The sequence below is a fragment of the Bombina bombina genome, chromosome 5 (assembly GCF_027579735.1).
Source record: "Bombina bombina isolate aBomBom1 chromosome 5, aBomBom1.pri, whole genome shotgun sequence".
Lineage (NCBI taxonomy): Eukaryota > Metazoa > Chordata > Amphibia > Anura > Bombinatoridae > Bombina > Bombina bombina.
Window position 1 is genome coordinate 112,575,634 of NC_069503.1, and position 17,768 is coordinate 112,593,401.

The 17,768-nt window shown below is 38.1% G+C and overlaps 1 protein-coding gene across 1 annotated transcript in view; it reads left to right on the forward strand.

Annotated features, from left to right (window-relative positions):
- Positions 1-4,135: 4,135 nt before the first annotated feature.
- Positions 4,136-17,768, forward strand: part of LOC128660028 (oocyte zinc finger protein XlCOF6) — a 227,493-nt gene continuing 213,860 nt past the window's right edge. The window contains exon 1 of the mRNA XM_053713631.1: positions 4,136-4,876. The gene's annotated coding sequence lies outside the window, so the exon portion shown is untranslated. The remainder of the gene's footprint in view (positions 4,877-17,768) is intronic.

The following is a 17,768-nucleotide window of genomic DNA, read 5'->3' on the forward strand; positions in this document are numbered from 1 at the left end:
CATATGACAGATTAGAGTTTTGGGACAAAATCCCTAAAGTTGATGGGGCTATCTCTACTCTTGCTAAGCGTACTACTATTCCTACGGCAGATAGTACTTCCTTTAAGGATCCTTTAGATAGGAAGATTGATTCCTTTCTAAGGAAAGCTTATTTATGTTCAGGCAATCTTCTTAGGCCTGCTATTTCTTTGGCTGATGTTGCTGCAGCATCCACTTTTTGGTTGGAGGCTCTGGCGCAACAGGTGTCAGATCATAATTCTCATAGCATTGTTAAACTTCTTCAACATGCTAATAACTTTATTTGTGATGCCATTTTTGATATTATCAGAGAAGATGTCAGGTATATGTCTTTAGCTATTCTAGCTAGAAGAGCTTTATGGCTTAAAACTTGGAATGCTGATATGTCTTCTAAGTCAACTTTGCTTTCCCTTTCTTTTCAAGGTAATAAATTGTTTGGTTCTCAGTTGGATTCTATTATTTCAACTGTTACTGGGGGGGAAAGGAACTTTTTTACCTCAGGATAAAAAATCTAAGGGTAAATATAGGGCTGCTAATCGTTTTCGTTCCTTTCGTCAGAATAAGGAACAGAAGCTTGATCCTTCCCCTAAAGGAACGGTTTCTGTTTGGAAACCGTCTCCAGTCTGGAATAAATCCAAGCCTTTTAGAAAGCCAAAGCCAGCTCCCAAGTCCACATGAAGGTGCGGCCCTCATTCCAGCACAGCTGGTAGGGGGCAGATTACGATTTTTCAAAGAAATTTGGATCAAATCGATTCACAGTCTTTGGATTCAGAACATTGTTTCACAAGGGTACAGAATAGGTTTCAAGGTAAGGCCACCTGCAAGAAGATTTTTTCTTTCTCACATTCTAATAAATCCAGTGAAGGCTCAGGCATTTCTGAAATGTGTTTCAGATCTAGAGTTGGCTGGAGTAATTGTGCCAGTTCCAGTTTTGGAACAGGGGCTGGGGTTTTACTCAAATCTCTTCATTGTACCAAAGAAGGAGAATTCCTTCAGACCAGTTCTGGATTTAAAAATATTGAATCGCTATGTAAGGATACCAACATTCAAAATGGTAACTATAAGGACTATTCTGCCTTTTGTTCAGCAAGGGCATTATATGTCCACAATAGATTTGCAGGATGCATATCTGCATATTCCGATTCATACAGATCACTTTCAGTTTCTGAGATTCTCTTTTCTAGACAAGCATTACCAATTTGTGGCTCTGCCGTTCTGCCTAGCAACGGCTCCAAGGATTTTTTCAAAAGTTCTCGGTGCCCTTCTTTCTGTAATCAGAGAACAGGGTATTGTGGTATTTCCTTATTTGGACGATATCTTGGTACTTTCTCAGTCTTCACATTTAGCAGAATTTCATACGAATCGACTTGTGTCGTTTCTTCAAGAACATGGTTGGAGGATCAATTTACCAAAGAGTTCATTGATTCCTCAGACAAGGGTAACCGTTTTTAGGTTTCCAAATAGATTGAGTGTCCATGACTTTGTCTCTGATGGACAAGAGACGTCTGAAATTGATTTCAGCCTGTCAAAACCTTCGGTTTCAATCATTCCCTTCGGTAGCCTTATGCATGGAAATTCTAGGTCTTATGACTGCTGCATCGGACGCGATCCCCTTTGCTCGTTTTCACATGCGACCTCTTCAGCTCTGTATGCTGAACCAGTGGTGCAGGGATTATACAAAGATATCACAGTTAATATCTTTAAATCCGATTGTACGACACTCTCTGACGTGGTGGACAGATCACCATTGTTTAATTCAAGGGGCTTCTTTTGTTCTTCCAACCTGGACTGTGATCTCAACAGATGTGAGTCTGACAGGTTTGGGAGCGGTATGGGGGTCTCTGACAGCGCAGGGGGTTTGGGAATCTCAGGAGGCGAGATTACCAATCAACATTTTGGAACTCCGTGCGATTTTCAGAGCTCTTCAGTCGTGGCCTCTTCTGAAGAGAGAATCGTTCATTTGTTTTCAGATGGACAATGTCACAACCGTGGCATATATCAATCATCAAGGGGGGACTCACAGTCCTCTGGCGATGAAAGAAGTATCTCGAATACTTGTATGGGCGGAATCCAGCTCCTGTCTAATTTCTGCGGTTCACATCCCAGGTATAGACAATTGGGAAGCGGATTATCTCAGTCGCCAGACATTACATCCGGGCGAATGGTCTCTTCACCCAGAGGTATTTCTTCAGATTGTTCAAATCTGGGGTCTTCCAGAAATAGATCTGATGGCTTCTCATCTAAACAAGAAACTTCCCAGGTATCTGTCCAGATCCAGGGATCCTCAGGCGGAGGCAGTGGATGCATTGTCGCTTCCTTGGAAGTATCATCCTGCCTATATCTTTCCGCCTCTAGTTCTTCTTCCAAGAGTGATTTCCAAGATTCTAAAGGAGCGTTCGTTTGTACTGCTGGTGGCTCCAGCATGGCCTCACAGGTTTTGGTATGCGGATCTTGTTCGGATGGCCAGTTGCCAACCTTGGACTCTTCCGTTAAGACCAGACCTTCTATCTCAAGGCCCATTTTTCCATCAGGATCTCAAATCATTAAATTTGAAGGTATGGAGATTGAACGCTTGATTCTTAGTCATAGAGGTTTCTCTTACTCCGTAATTAATACTATGTTACAGGCTCGTAAATCTGTGTCTAGGAAGATATATTATCAAGTCTGGAAGACTTACATTTCTTGGTGTTCTTCTCATACATTTTCCTGGAATTCTTTTAGAATTCCTAGAATTTTACAGTTTCTTCAGGATGGTCTAGATAAAGGTTTATCTGCCAGTTCCTTGAAAGGACACATTTCTGCTCTTTCTGTGCTGTTTCACAGAAAAATTGCTAATCTTGTTTTGTACAGGCTTTGGTTTGTATCAAACCTGTCATTAAGTCAATTTCTCCTCCTTGGAGTTTGAATTTGGTTCTGGGAGCTCTACAAGCTCCTCCCTTTGAACCTATGCATTCTCTAGATATTAAATTACTTTCTTGGAAAGTTTTGTTTCTTTTGGCCATCTCTTCTGCTAGAAGAGTTTCTGAGTTATCTGCTCTTTCTTGTGAATCTCCTTTTCTGATTTTTCATCAGGATAAGGCAGTGTTGCGGACTTCATTTAAATTTTTACCTAAGGTTGTGAATTCTAACAACATTAGTAGAGAGATTGTGGTTCCTTCATTGTGTCCTAATCCTAATAATTCTAAGGAAAGATCATTACATTCTTTGGATGTAGTTAGAGCTTTGAAATATTATGTTGAAGCTACTAAAGATCTCCGAAAGACTTCTAGTCTATTTGTTATCTTTTCTGGTTCTAGGAAAGGTCAGAAGGCCTCTGCCATTTCTTTGGCATCTTGGTTAAAGTCTTTGATTCATCATGCTTATGTTGAGTCGGGTAGAACTCCGCCTCAAAGGATTACGGCTCATTCGACTAGGTCAGTTTCTACTTCCTGGGCATTTAGGAATGAAGCTTCGGTTGATCAGATTTGCAAAGCAGCAACTTGGTCTTCTTTGCATACTTTTACTAAATTCTACCATTTTGATGTGTTTTCTTCTTCTGAAGCAGTTTTTGTTAGAAAAGTACTTCAGGCAGCTGTTTCAGTTTGATTCTTCTGCTTATAATTTCAGTTTTTTTTCATTATAAGATTTAAACTTGTTTGGGGTGTGGATTATTTTTCAGCGGAATTGGCTGTCTTTATTTTTATCCCTCCCTCTCTAGTGACTCTTGCGTGGAAGTTCCACATCTTGAGTATTTATTATCCCATACGTCACTAGCTCATGGACTCTTGCTAATTACATGAAAGAAAACATAATTTATGTAAGAACTTACCTGATAAATTCATTTCTTTCATATTAGCAAGAGTCCATGAGACCCACCCTTTTTTGTGGTGATTTTGATTTTTTTGTATAAAGCACAACTATTGCAATTCCTTATTTTCTATGCTTTCGCACTTTTTTTTCTTATCACCCCACTTCTTGGCTATTCGTTAAACTGATTTGTGGGTCTGGTGAGGGGTGTATTTATAGGCATTTTGAGGTTTGGGAAACTTTGCCCCTCCTGGTAGGAATGTATATCCCATACGTCACTAGCTCATGGACTCTTGCTAATATGAAAGAAATGAATTTATCAGGTAAGTTCTTACATAAATTATGTTTTTCTGTTATTGTGTTTTTAAAATACTTGTTTCATGCATTGCTAAATGTACTGCAAAGCCTGCTGCTTCTAATTCCCATTGTCCGCAATATCTGCATGTTCGACCGTCCACACATGCCTCTGTACAATACCTCAATGTCCCACTCCATCCCAGACGCTAACCCTAAGATAGTCATTGTTATGACTAAAGAGGGGAATTGTCAGGTAGTGTTGCATATTACACTTGTCCACTCCACACCACTTGTAATGCTATGTGCTGATGTGTTTTCATTCCACTCCACTCGTAATATTATGTGCTTCCAAAACACTTGTAATATTGCTAACATTATTTTCTGTCTGCTCTGTCTGTGTTTCACAGATGTTTCCTGTTCCTAACCACAACGTTCAGAGCTAAGTCCCATGACCTATATGTTGCTGTTGCATATATTATTCTCTGTAACCACAAACGTTCATTTTTCCTTCCCTTTCTTGCAACAAATATTATGTTATGCTAAGGCTCTAAGGCTATAGGGCTATAAGGATATTTGCTTAGCCAATAGTATTTAGTTACGTATCGGATGCCTGAGTGTACCCATGGCTATATAACTTTCCCATAATAAACGAGCATTTGCTAATGACAACCTGCCTGGTGTGTTATTTTGGTAACTGATCCCGGGATTCCGAAGATCACTCAGCATCCAAGAATTGTCCCGGGATATTCCCTATTCCCAACATAAGAGAGAGTAGGTATGTATCTATGTGTGTGTGATTCTGTGTGTGAAAGAGTGAGTGTATTTGTATGTGTGAGAGTGTTTGTGTGTGTGTGTGAGAGAAAGAGAGTGAGTGAGTGAGTATGTGTGTGCGTGTCTATTAGTGTGTTAGAGTGTGTGTGAGAGTGATTGTGTGTTAGAGAGTGACAGTGTGTGTGTGTATGAGATAGAGAGAGTATGTGTGTGCGTGTCTATTAGTGTGTTAGAGTGTGTGTGTGTGTGAGAGTGATTGTGTGTTAGAGAGTGACAGTGTGTGTGTGTATGAGATAGAGAGAGTATGTGTGTGTGAGTGTAATTGTATGACAGAGTGTGTGAGAGAGTGTGTATGAGATAGAAAGCACTCCACAATATGTCCATTTAAAAACATATGCTTTTATTAGATGTGCTTAATCAAAATTTCTTGCTGAGATAGAAAGTGTGTCAGAGTGTGAATATCTATGTGCGAGCTTGTGCTTATGTGCTATTATACATAGTGTGCTGTGCCTGTGCTATTATACATAGTGTGCTGTGCTATTATACATAGTGTGCTGTGCTATTATACATAGTGTGCTGTGCCTGTGCTATTATACATAGTGTGCTGTGTTATTATACATAGTGTGCTGTGTTATTATACATAGTGTGCTGTGCTATTATACATAGTGTGCTGTGTTATTATACATAGTGTGCTGTGCCTGTGCTATTATACATAGTGTGCTGTGTTATTATACATAGTGTGCTGTGTTATTATACATAGTGTGCTGTGTTATTATACATAGTGTGCTGTGTTATTATACATAGTGTGCTGTGTTATTATACATAGTGTGCTGTGTTATTATACATAGTGTGCTGTGTTATTATACATAGTGTGCTGTGTTATTATACATAGTGTGCTGTGTTATTATACATAGTGTGCTGTGCCTGTGCTATTATACATAGTGTGCTGTGTTATTATACATAGTGTGCTGTGTTATTATACATAGTGTGCTGTGTTATTATACATAGTGTGCTGTGCCTGTGCTATTATACATAGTGTGCTGTGTTATTATACATAGTGTGCTGTGTTATTATACATAGTGTGCTGTGTTATTATACATAGTGTGCTGTGTTATTATACATAGTGTGCTGTGTTATTATACATAGTGTGCTGTGTTATTATACATAGTGTGCTGTGTTATTATACATAGTGTGCTGTGTTATTATACATAGTGTGCTGTGTTATTATACATAGTGTGCTGTGTTATTATACATAGTGTGCTGTGCCTGTGCTATTATACATAGTGTGCTGTGTTATTATACATAGTGTGCTGTGTTATTATACATAGTGTGCTGTGTTATTATACATAGTGTGCTGTGTTATTATACATAGTGTGCTGTGCCTGTGCTATTATACATAGTGTGCTGTGCTATTATACATAGTGTGTGCCTGTGCTATTATACATAGTGTGCTGTGTTATTATACATAGTGTGCCGTGTTATTATACATAGTGTGCCGTGTTATTATACATAGTGTGCTGTGTTATTATACATAGTGTGCTGTGTTATTATACATAGTGTGCTGTGCCTGTGCTATTATACATAGTGTGCTGTGCCTGTGCTATTATACATAGTGTGCTGTGCCTGTGCTATTATACATAGTGTGTTGTGCTATTATACATAGTGTGCTGTGTTATTATACATAGTGTGCTGTGCTATTATACATAATGTGCTGTGTTATTATACATAGTGTGCTGTGTTATTATACATAGTGTGCTGTGTTATTATACATAGTGTGCTGTGTTATTATACATAGTGTGCTGTGTAATTATACATAGTGTGCTGTGCCTGTGCTATTATACATAGTGTGCTGTGCTATTATACATAGTGTGCTGTGTTATTATACATAGTGTGCTGTGTTATTATACATAGTGTGCTGTGTTATTATACATAGTGTGCTGTGCTATTATACATAGTGTGCTGTGCTATTATACATAGTGTGCTGTGCTATTATACATAGTGTGCTGTGTTATTATACATAGTGTGCTGTGTTATTATACATAGTGTGCTGTGTTATTATACATAGTGTGCTGTGCTATTATACATAGTGTGCTGTGCTATTATACATAGTGTGCTGTGTTATTATACATAGTGTGCTGTGCTATTATACATAGTGTGCTGTGTTATTATACATAGTGTGCTGTGTTATTATACATAGTGTGCTGTGTTATTATACATAGTGTGCTGTGCTATTATACATAGTGTGCTGTGTTATTATACATAGTGTGCTGTGTTATTATACATAGTGTGCTGTGTTATTATACATAGTGTGCTGTGTTATTATACATAGTGTGCTGTGTTATTATACATAGTGTGCCTGTGCTATTATACATAGTGTGCTGTGCTATTATACATAGTGTGCTGTGCTATTATACATAGTGTGCTGTGCTATTATACATAGTGTGCTGTGCTAGTATACATAGTGTGCTGTGCTATTATACATAGTGTGCTGTGCTATTATACGTAGTGTGCTGTGCTATTATACGTAGTGTGCTGTGCTATTATACGTAGTGTGCTGTGTTATTATACATAGTGTGCTGTGCTATTATACATAGTGTCCTGTGTTATTATACATAGTGTGCTGTGCTATTATACATAGTGTGCTGTGCTATTATACATAGTGTGCTGTGCTATTATACATAGTGTGCTGTGCTATTATACATAGTGTGCTGTGCTATTATACATAGTGTGCTGTGTTATTATACATAGTGTGCTGTGTTATTATACATAGTGTGCCTGTGCTATTATACATAGTGTGCTGTGCTATTATACATAGTGTGCTGTGCTATTATACATAGTGTGCTGTGCTATTATACATAGTGTGCTGTGCTAGTATACATAGTGTGCTGTGCTATTATACATAGTGTGCTGTGCTATTATACGTAGTGTGCTGTGCTATTATACGTAGTGTGCTGTGTTATTATACATAGTGTGCTGTGTTATTATACATAGTGTGCTGTGCTATTATACATAGTGTCCTGTGTTATTATACATAGTGTGCTGTGCTATTATACATAGTGTGCTGTGCTATTATACATAGTGTGCTGTGCTATTATACATAGTGTGCTGTGCTATTATACATAGTGTGCTGTGCTATTATACATAGTGTGCTGTGTTATTATACATAGTGTGCTGTGTTATTAGACATAGTGTGCTGTGTTATTATACATAGTGTGCTGTGCTATTATACATAGTGTGCTTTGCTATTATACATAGTGTGCTGTGTTATTATACATAGTGTGCTGTGCTATTATACATAGTGTGCTGTGTTATTATACATAGTGTGCTGTGTTATTATACATAGTGTGCTGTGTTATTATACATAGTGTGCTGTGTTATTATACATAGTGTGCTGTGCCTGTGCTATTATACATAGTGTGCTGTGCACGGCGCATGAGTGTTTGGGTTTGGTCTGAACTAAATGGGGGAACCCTAGTCTTACTCTATATAAGCTTTCTCTCCTTAAAGTGTAGTGTAAAGAAAAAACAACTTGAGGACACTGTACAAATGCACAGATATCCTTATATAGTATTAAAGAGTCACTACAGTTTTATATTTTGTATAGTTTTCTACTTTTAAATAACATTTATTTATGATTTTTTTATTTACTGTGATTTTGGTTATTTTTTCTTATTTATATTAGTTATTCTAACACATTTTATTTCAAGTGGGTAATGGGTAATAAAGGGATTATCTATCTTTTTAAACAATAACAATTCTGGTGTAGACTGGTCCTTTAACAGAAAAAAAAAGTGTATAAGTCTCCAGCGCCAAGGAGTATTACTACTATAGCTCCTATATGCAAGATCTCTTGACCGGATCTTATATAATGGCTAAAAGGAGCGCTGAGATAACCTAAAATAGGAGTCTCTGCTAAGTAGAGTCAAAATGGCTTCCAATGAATTCTAGGTGAGCCAAACTTAAAAAATATACATATTTATTATAACAAAAGAGGAAAGTAAAAATAAAAAATGACAATGATATTAAGCATTGACAAATCCTAAATCGTATTGAACCCTGATCAAATATTCATACTTCTAATTATTATTCAAACTTCTGAATAATAGGTATACAGTGATAATACAGATGAAAAAATATGTGCAATTGCTCAAATGAAAAAATAGTGAAAAAAATCCAAAATGTCAAAATTGAAAAATTAGGTGTACACCTACAAAAATAATAGTGTCAGTTTCCTTGTGAGTAATAATTGTGGAAAAATATGAAAAAAATATAAAAAAAATGTAAAAATCGAAAATCGTGAAAAGTTCATGTGTAAAATGTGAAAGTTAATAACGAATAGTCTCTTGATGAAAAAATCCAAATCTCTTCTAGGTGATAGTGTATCCAATTGTATCCTTTTGGGATGTTGTTAGTGGTATTTGAATCCTAATGTTCCTAATAGTCCATTAATCGAAATGCTATTTTAAAAACTTCTTTATTGTCCTAAAAATAAAAATACATAGTGCAATATTGTTGTATAAAATATTGCTAAAATTGGTAAAGAACTCACCAGATAGGGACCTGAGCCGTTTATACCAGTGTATTGTCTACGCGTTTCAATCCTATTGGATCTTTCTCAAGACACTTTATTTTCTATTTAGGACAATGAAGAAGTTTTGAAAATAGCATTTCGATTAATGGACTATTAGGAACATTAGGATTCAAATACCACTAACAACATCCCAAAAGGATACAATTGGATACACTATCACTTAGAAGAGTTTTAGATTTTTTCATCAAGAGACTATTCGTTATTAACTTTCACATTTTACACATTAACTTTTCACGATTTTCGATTTTTACATTTCTTTCATGTAATTAACAAGAGTCCATGAGCTAGTGACGTATGGGATATACATTCCTACCAGGAGGGGCAAAGTTTCCCAAACCTTAAAATGCCTATAAATACACCCCTCACCACACCCACAAATCAGTTTTTACAAACTTTGCCTCCAAGGGAGGTGGTGAAGTAAGTTTGTGCTAGATTCTACGTTGATATGCGCTCCGCAGCAAGTTGGAGCCCGGTTTTCCTCTCAGCGTGCAGTGAATGTCAGAGGGATGTGAAGAGAGTATTGCCTATTGAATGCAGTGATCTCCTTCTACGGGGTCTATTTCATAAGGTTCTCTGTTATCGGTCGTAGAGATTCATCTCTTACCTCCCTTTTCAGATCGACGATATACTCTTATATTTACCATTACCTCTGCTGATTCTCGTTTCAGTACTGGTTTGGCTTTCTACAAACATGTAGATGAGTGTCCTGGGGTAAGTAAGTCTTATTTTCTGTGACACTCTAAGCTATGGTTGGGCACTTTATTTATAAAGTTCTAAATATATGTATTCAAACATTTATTTGCCTTGACTCAGAATGTTCAACTTTCCTTATTTTCAGATCAGTCAGTTTCATATTTGGGATTATGCATTGAATTATCATATTTTTCTTACCTCAAAAATTTGACTTTTTTCCCTGTGGGCTGTTAGGCTCGCGGGGGCTGAAAATGCTTCATTTTATTGCGTCATTCTTGGCGCGGACTTTTTTGGCGCAAAAATTCTTTTCCGTTTCCGGCGTCATACGTGTCGCCGGAAGTTGCGTCATTTTTTGACGTTATTTTGCGCCAAAAATGTCGGCGTTCCGGATGTGGCGTCATTTTTGGCGCCAAAAGCATTTAGGCGCCAAATAATGTGGGCGTCTTATTTGGCGCTAAAAAATATGGGCGTCGCTTTTGTCTCCACATTATTTCAGTCTCATTTTTCATTTGCTTCTGGTTGCTAGAAGCTTGATATTTGGCATTCTTTCCCATTCCTGAAACTGTCTTATAAGGAATTTGATCTATTTTGCTTTATATGTTGTTTTTTCTCTTACATATTGCAAGATGTCTCACGTTGCATCTGAGCCAGAAGATACTACAGGAAAATCACTGCCTGCTGGATCTACCAAAGCTAAGTGTATCTGCTGTAAACTTTTGGTAGCTATTCCTCCAGCTGTTGTTTGTAATAATTGTCATGACAAACTTGTTAAAGCAGATAATATTTCCTTTAGTAATGTACCATTGCCTGTTGCAGTTCCCTCAACATCTAAGGTGCAGAATGTTCCTGATAACATAAGAGATTTTGTTTCTGAATCCATAAAGAAGGCTTTGTCTGTTATTTCTCCTTCTAGTAAACGTAAAAAGTCTTTTAAATCTTCTCTCTCTACAGATGAATTTTTAAATGAACACCATCATTCTGATTCTTTGGACTCTTCTGGTTCAGAGGATTCTATCTCAGAGATTGATGCTGATAAATCTTCATATTTATTTAAGATGGAATTTATTCGCTCTTTACTTAAAGAAGTACTAATTGCTTTAGAAATAGAGGATTCTTGTCCTCTTGATACTAATTCTATACGTTTGGATAAGGTTTTTAAAGCTCCTGCGGTTATTCCAGAAGTTTTTCCTGTTCCTAATGCTATTTCTGCAGTAATTTCCAAAGAATGGGATAAATTGGGTAATTCATTTACTCCTTCTAAACGTTTTAAGCAATTATATCCTGTTCCGCCTGACAGGTTAGAATTTTGGGACAAAATCCCTAAAGTTGATGGGGCTATTTCTACCCTTGCTAAACGTACTACCATTCCTACGTCAGATGGTACCTCGTTTAAGGATCCTTTAGATAGAAAAATTGAATCTTTTCTAAGAAAAGCTTATCTGTGTTCAGGTAATCTTCTTAGACCTGCTATATCATTGGCTGATGTTGCTGCAGCTTCAACTTTTTGGTTGGAAACTCTAGCGCAACAAGTAACAAATCGTGATTCTCATGATATTATTATTCTTCTCCAGCATGCTAATAATTTTATCTGTGATGCCATTTTTGATATTATTAGAGTTGATGTTAGGTTTATGTCTCTGGCTATCTTAGCCAGAAGAGCTTTATGGCTTAAGACTTGGAATGCTGATATGGCTTCTAAATCAACTCTACTTTCCATTTCTTTCCAGGGAAACAAATTATTTGGTTCTCAGTTGGATTCTATTATTTCAACTGTTACTGGTGGGAAAGGAACTTTTTTACCACAGGATAAAAAATCTAAAGGTAAAAACAGGGCTAACAATCGTTTTCGTTCCTTTCGTTTCAACAAAGAACAAAAGCCTGATCCTTCGTCCTCAGGAGCAGTTTCAGTTTGGAAACCATCTCCAGTCTGGAATAAATCCAAGCCTGCTAGAAAGGCAAAGCCTGCTTCTAAGTTCACATGAAGGTACGGCCCTCATTCCAGTTCAGCTGGTAGGGGGCAGGTTACGTTTTTTCAAAGAAATTTGGATCAATTCTGTTCACAATCTTTGGATTCAGAACATTGTTTCAGAAGGGTACAGAATTGGTTTCAAGATGAGACCTCCTGCAAAGAGATTTTTTCTTTCCCGTGTCCCAGTAAATCCAGTGAAAGCTCAAGCATTTCTGAATTGTGTTTCAGATCTAGAGTTGGCTGGAGTAATTATGCCAGTTCCAGTTCTGGAACAGGGGATGGGGTTTTATTCAAATCTCTTCATTGTACCAAAGAAGGAGAATTCCTTCAGACCAGTTCTGGATCTAAAATTATTGAATCGTTATGTAAGGATACCAACGTTCAAGATGGTAACTGTAAGGACTATATTGCCTTTTGTTCAGCAAGGGAATTATATGTCCACAATAGATTTACAGGATGCATATCTGCATATTCCGATTCATCCAGATCATTATCAGTTCCTGAGATTCTCTTTTCTAGACAAGCATTACCAATTTGTGGCTCTACCGTTTGGCCTTGCTACAGCTCCAAGAATTTTCACAAAAATTCTCGGTGCCCTTCTGTCTGTAATCAGAGAACAGGGTATTGTGGTATTTCCTTATTTGGACGATATCTTGGTACTTGCTCAGTCTTTACATTTAGCAGAGTCTCATACGAATCGACTTGTGTTGTTTCTTCAAGATCATGGTTGGAGGATCAATTTACCAAAAAGTTCTTTGATTCCTCAAACAAGGGTAACCTTTCTGGGTTTCCAGATAGATTCAGTGTCCATGACTCTGTCTTTAACAGACAAGAGACGTCTAAAATTGATTACAGCTTGTCGAAACCTTCAGTCTCAATCATTCCCTTCGGTAGCCTTATGCATGGAAATTCTAGGTCTTATGACTGCTGCATCGGACGCGATCCCCTTTGCTCGTTTTCACATGCGACCTCTTCAGCTCTGTATGCTGAACCAATGGTGCAGGGATTACACGAAGATATATCAATTAATATCTTTAAAACCGATTGTTCGACACTCTCTAACGTGGTGGACAGATCACCATCGTTTAATTCAGGGGGCTTCTTTTGTTCTTCCGACCTGGACTGTAATTTCAACAGATGCAAGTCTCACAGGTTGGGGAGCTGTGTGGGGATCTCTGACGGCACAAGGAGTTTGGGAATCTCAGGAGGTGAGATTACCGATCAATATTTTGGAACTCCGTGCAATTTTCAGAGCTCTTCAGTTTTGGCCTCTTCTGGAGAGAGAATCGTTCATTTGTTTTCAGACAGACAATGTCACAACTGTGGCATACATCAATCATCAAGGAGGGACTCACAGTCCTCTGGCTATGAAAGAAGTATCTCGAATTTTGGTTTGGGCGGAATCCAGCTCCTGTCTAATCTCTGCGGTTCATATCCCAGGTGTAGACAATTGGGAAGCGGATTATCTCAGTCGCCAAACGTTGCATCCGGGCGAATGGTCTCTTCACCCAGAGGTATTTCTTCAGATTGTTCAAATGTGGGGGCTCCCAGAGATAGATCTGATGGCCTCTCATCTAAACAAGAAACTTCCCAGGTATCTGTCCAGATCCCGGGATCCTCAGGCGGAGGCAGTGGATGCATTATCACTTCCTTGGAAGTATCATCCTGCCTATATCTTTCCGCCTCTAGTTCTTCTTCCAAGAGTAATCTCCAAGATTCTGAGGGAATGCTCGTTTGTTCTGCTAATAGCTCCGGCATGGCCTCACAGGTTTTGGTATGCGGATCTTGTCCGGATGGCATCTTGCCAACCATGGACTCTTCCGTTAAGACCAGACCTTCTGTCGCAAGGTCCTTTTTTCCATCCGGATCTGAAATCCTTAAATTTAAAGGTATGGAGATTGAACGCTTGATTCTTGGTCAAAGAGGTTTCTCTGTCTCCGTGATTAATACTATGTTACAGGCTCGTAAATCTGTATCTCGAGAGATATATTATAGAGTCTGGAAGACTTATGTTTCTTGGTGTCTTTCTCATCATTTTTCTTGGCATTCTTTTAGAATACCGAGAATTTTACAGTTTCTTCAGGATGGTTTAGATAAGGGTTTGTCCGCAAGTTCTTTGAAAGGACAAATCTCCGCTCTTTCTGTTCTTTTTCACAGAAAGATTGCTATTCTTCCTGATATTCATTGTTTTGTACAAGCTTTGGTTCGTATAAAACCTGTCATTAAGTCAATTTCTCCTCCTTGGAGTTTGAATTTGGTTCTGGGAGCTCTTCAAGCTCCTCCGTTTGAACCTATGCATTCATTGGACATTAAATTACTTTCTTGGAAAGTTTTGTTCCTTTTGGCCATCTCTTCTGCTAGAAGAGTTTCTGAATTATCTGCTCTTTCTTGTGAGTCTCCTTTTCTGATTTTTCATCAGGATAAGGCGGTGTTGCGAACTTCTTTTGAATTTTTGCCTAAGGTTGTGAATTCCAACAACATTAGTAGAGAAATTGTGGTTCCTTCATTATGTCCTAATCCTAAGAATTCTAAGGAGAAATCGTTGCATTCTTTGGATGTTGTTAGAGCTTTGAAATATTATGTTGAAGCTACGAAATCTTTCCGTAAGACTTCTAGTCTATTTGTTATCTTTTCCGGTTCTAGAAAAGGCCAGAAAGCTTCTGCCATTTCTTTGGCATCTTGGTTGAAATCTTTAATTCACCTTGCCTATGTTGAGTCGGGTAAAATTCCGCCTCAGAGAATTACAGCTCATTCTACTAGGTCAGTATCTACTTCCTGGGCGTTTAGGAATGAAGCTTCGGTTGACCAGATCTGCAAAGCAGCTACTTGGTCCTCTTTGCATACTTTTACTAAATTCTACCATTTTGATGTATTTTCTTCTTCTGAAGCAGTTTTTGGTAGAAAAGTTCTTCAGGCAGCGATTTCAGTTTGAATCTTCTGCTTATGTTTTTCGTTAAACTTTATTTTGGGTGTGGATTATTTTCAGCAGGAATTGGCTGTCTTTATTTTATCCCTCCCTCTCTAGTGACTCTTGTGTGGAAAGATCCACATCTTGGGTAGTCATTATCCCATACGTCACTAGCTCATGGACTCTTGTTAATTACATGAAAGAAAACATAATTTATGTAAGAACTTACCTGATAAATTCATTTCTTTCATATTAACAAGAGTCCATGAGGCCCACCCTTTTTTGTGGTGGTTATGATTTTTTTGTATAAAGCACAATTATTCCAATTCCTTATTTTATATGCTTCGCACTTTTTTTCTTATCACCCCACTTCTTGGCTATTCGTTAAACTGATTTGTGGGTGTGGTGAGGGGTGTATTTATAGGCATTTTAAGGTTTGGGAAACTTTGCCCCTCCTGGTAGGAATGTATATCCCATACGTCACTAGCTCATGGACTCTTGTTAATATGAAAGAAATGAATTTATCAGGTAAGTTCTTACATAAATTATGTTTTTTTATATTTTTTTCGTATTTTTCCACAATTATTACTCACAAGGAAACTGACACTATTATTTTTGTAGGCGTACACCTAATTTTTCAATTTTGACATTTTGGATTTTTTCACAATTTTTTCATTTGAGCAATTGCACATATTTTTTCATCTGTATTATCACTGTATACCTATTATTCAGAAGTTTGAATAATAATTAGAAGTATGAATATTTGATCAGGGTTCAATATGATTTAGGATTTGTCAATGCTTAATATCATTGTCATTTTTTTATTTTTACTTTCCTCTTTTGTTATAATAAATATCTATATTCTTTAAGTTTGGCTCACCTAGAATTCATTGGAAGCCATTTTGACTCTACTTAGCAGAGACTCCTATTTTTGGTCCATTAACAGAAACAGCTATTACATATTAAAAATAAAGCTAAAAGTACAATTGCTCACACATTTTATACTCTGCAGCTGGTATAATAAGTTATTAGGAACACTTCTAATGGAGACCATTTTACACTGCACTGCCCCTTTAATTGATTATATACACATTACACAGATACAATGTAGCAGCCTGTACCGGGTAATGTGATAATAAGCTCTGTGTTAATCCCTGTGCTACTGAAGGGGTTAATAAATACTATGCATTTATCTGTGATCAGTAAAAGGACACAAAACTACAATAAGAAATGAATGCCCTATTGCTTACTTATAACTTAGTTAAAATCAGCTCCAGAGCAGTTATGCACAACTAGCAGTTAGCTAAACACATATGTGTGTACCCACCAATCCCCAGATAGCACCCAATAGTGTAGGATATTTACATATTGATGTCAACAAAGGATACAAAGAAAAACAATTAATTTGAAAATAGAAGTTAATTTAAAGGTACAGTCTACTCCAGAAAGTTTATTGTTTAACCCCTTAAAGACTGAGGACGTGCAGGGTACGTCCTCAGAAAAAAGGCAGTTAACGCCTGAGAACGTACCCTGCACGTCCTCAGTGTGGAAAGCAGCTGGAAGCGATCCTGCTCGCTTCCAGATGCTTTCCGGTTATTGCAGTGATGCCTCGATATGGAGGCATCCTGCAATAACCTTTGTAAGCCATCTGGTGCAGAGAGAGCCACTCTGTGGCCCTCTCTGCACCGGAGATCGGTGGCTTACTGCGTTGGTGGGTGGGAGCCGGACCGGGAGGCGGCCATCGTTGGCCCTGGTTGTGTGATGGGGGGGCGGGATCGTGGGCGGCTGGGGGCACGCACGGGCGCGTGCACGGGGAGGGAGCGGGTGGGAACCGCTACACTACAGAAAATGCTGAAATAAAAAATGGAAAAAAATATATAAATAATGTAAAAAAAAAACGATCAGCAAGGTGGTGGGGGTTTGTCTGTGTGTGTGTGTGTGGGGGGGGGGGGAAGCTACAAAGCTACACTACAGAAAAAAACAAAAAACAAAAAAAAAAAGCACTTTTTATTGCAAACTGGGTACTGGCAGACAGCTGCCAGTACCCAAGATGGCCCCCAATAAGGCAGAGGGGAGGGTTAGAGAGAGGTTTTGGGGGGGATCAGGGAGGTTGGGGGCTAAGGGGGGGATCCTACACAGTAGCATATGTAAATATGCTAAAAAAAATGTATTTATTTTTTTAAAACCCTTTTATTTTAGTACTGGCAGACTTTCTGCCAGTACTTAAGATGGCGGGACAATTGTGGGGTGGGGGAGGGAAGGGAGCTGTTTGGGAGGGATCAGGGGGTGGGATGTGTCAGATGGGAGGCTGATCTCTACACTAAAGCTAAAATTAACCCTGCAAGCTCCCTACAAACTCCCTAATTAACCCCTTCACTGCTAGCCATAATACACGTGTGAGGCGCAGCAGGATTTAGCGGCCTTCTAATTACCAGAAAGCAACGCCAAAGTCATATATGTCTGCTATTTCTGAACAAAGGGGATCCCAGACAAGCATTTACAACCATTTCTGCCATAATTGCACAAGCTGTTTGTAAATGATTTCAGTGAGAAACCTAAAATTGTGAAAAAAATTTACGTTTTTTTTTTAATTTGACCGCATTTGGCGGTGAAATGGTGGCATGAAATATACCAAAATGTGCCTAGATCAATACTTGGGGTTGTCTACTACACTACACTAAAGCTAAAATTAACCCTACAAGCTCCCTAAAAGCTCCCTAATTAACCCCTTAACT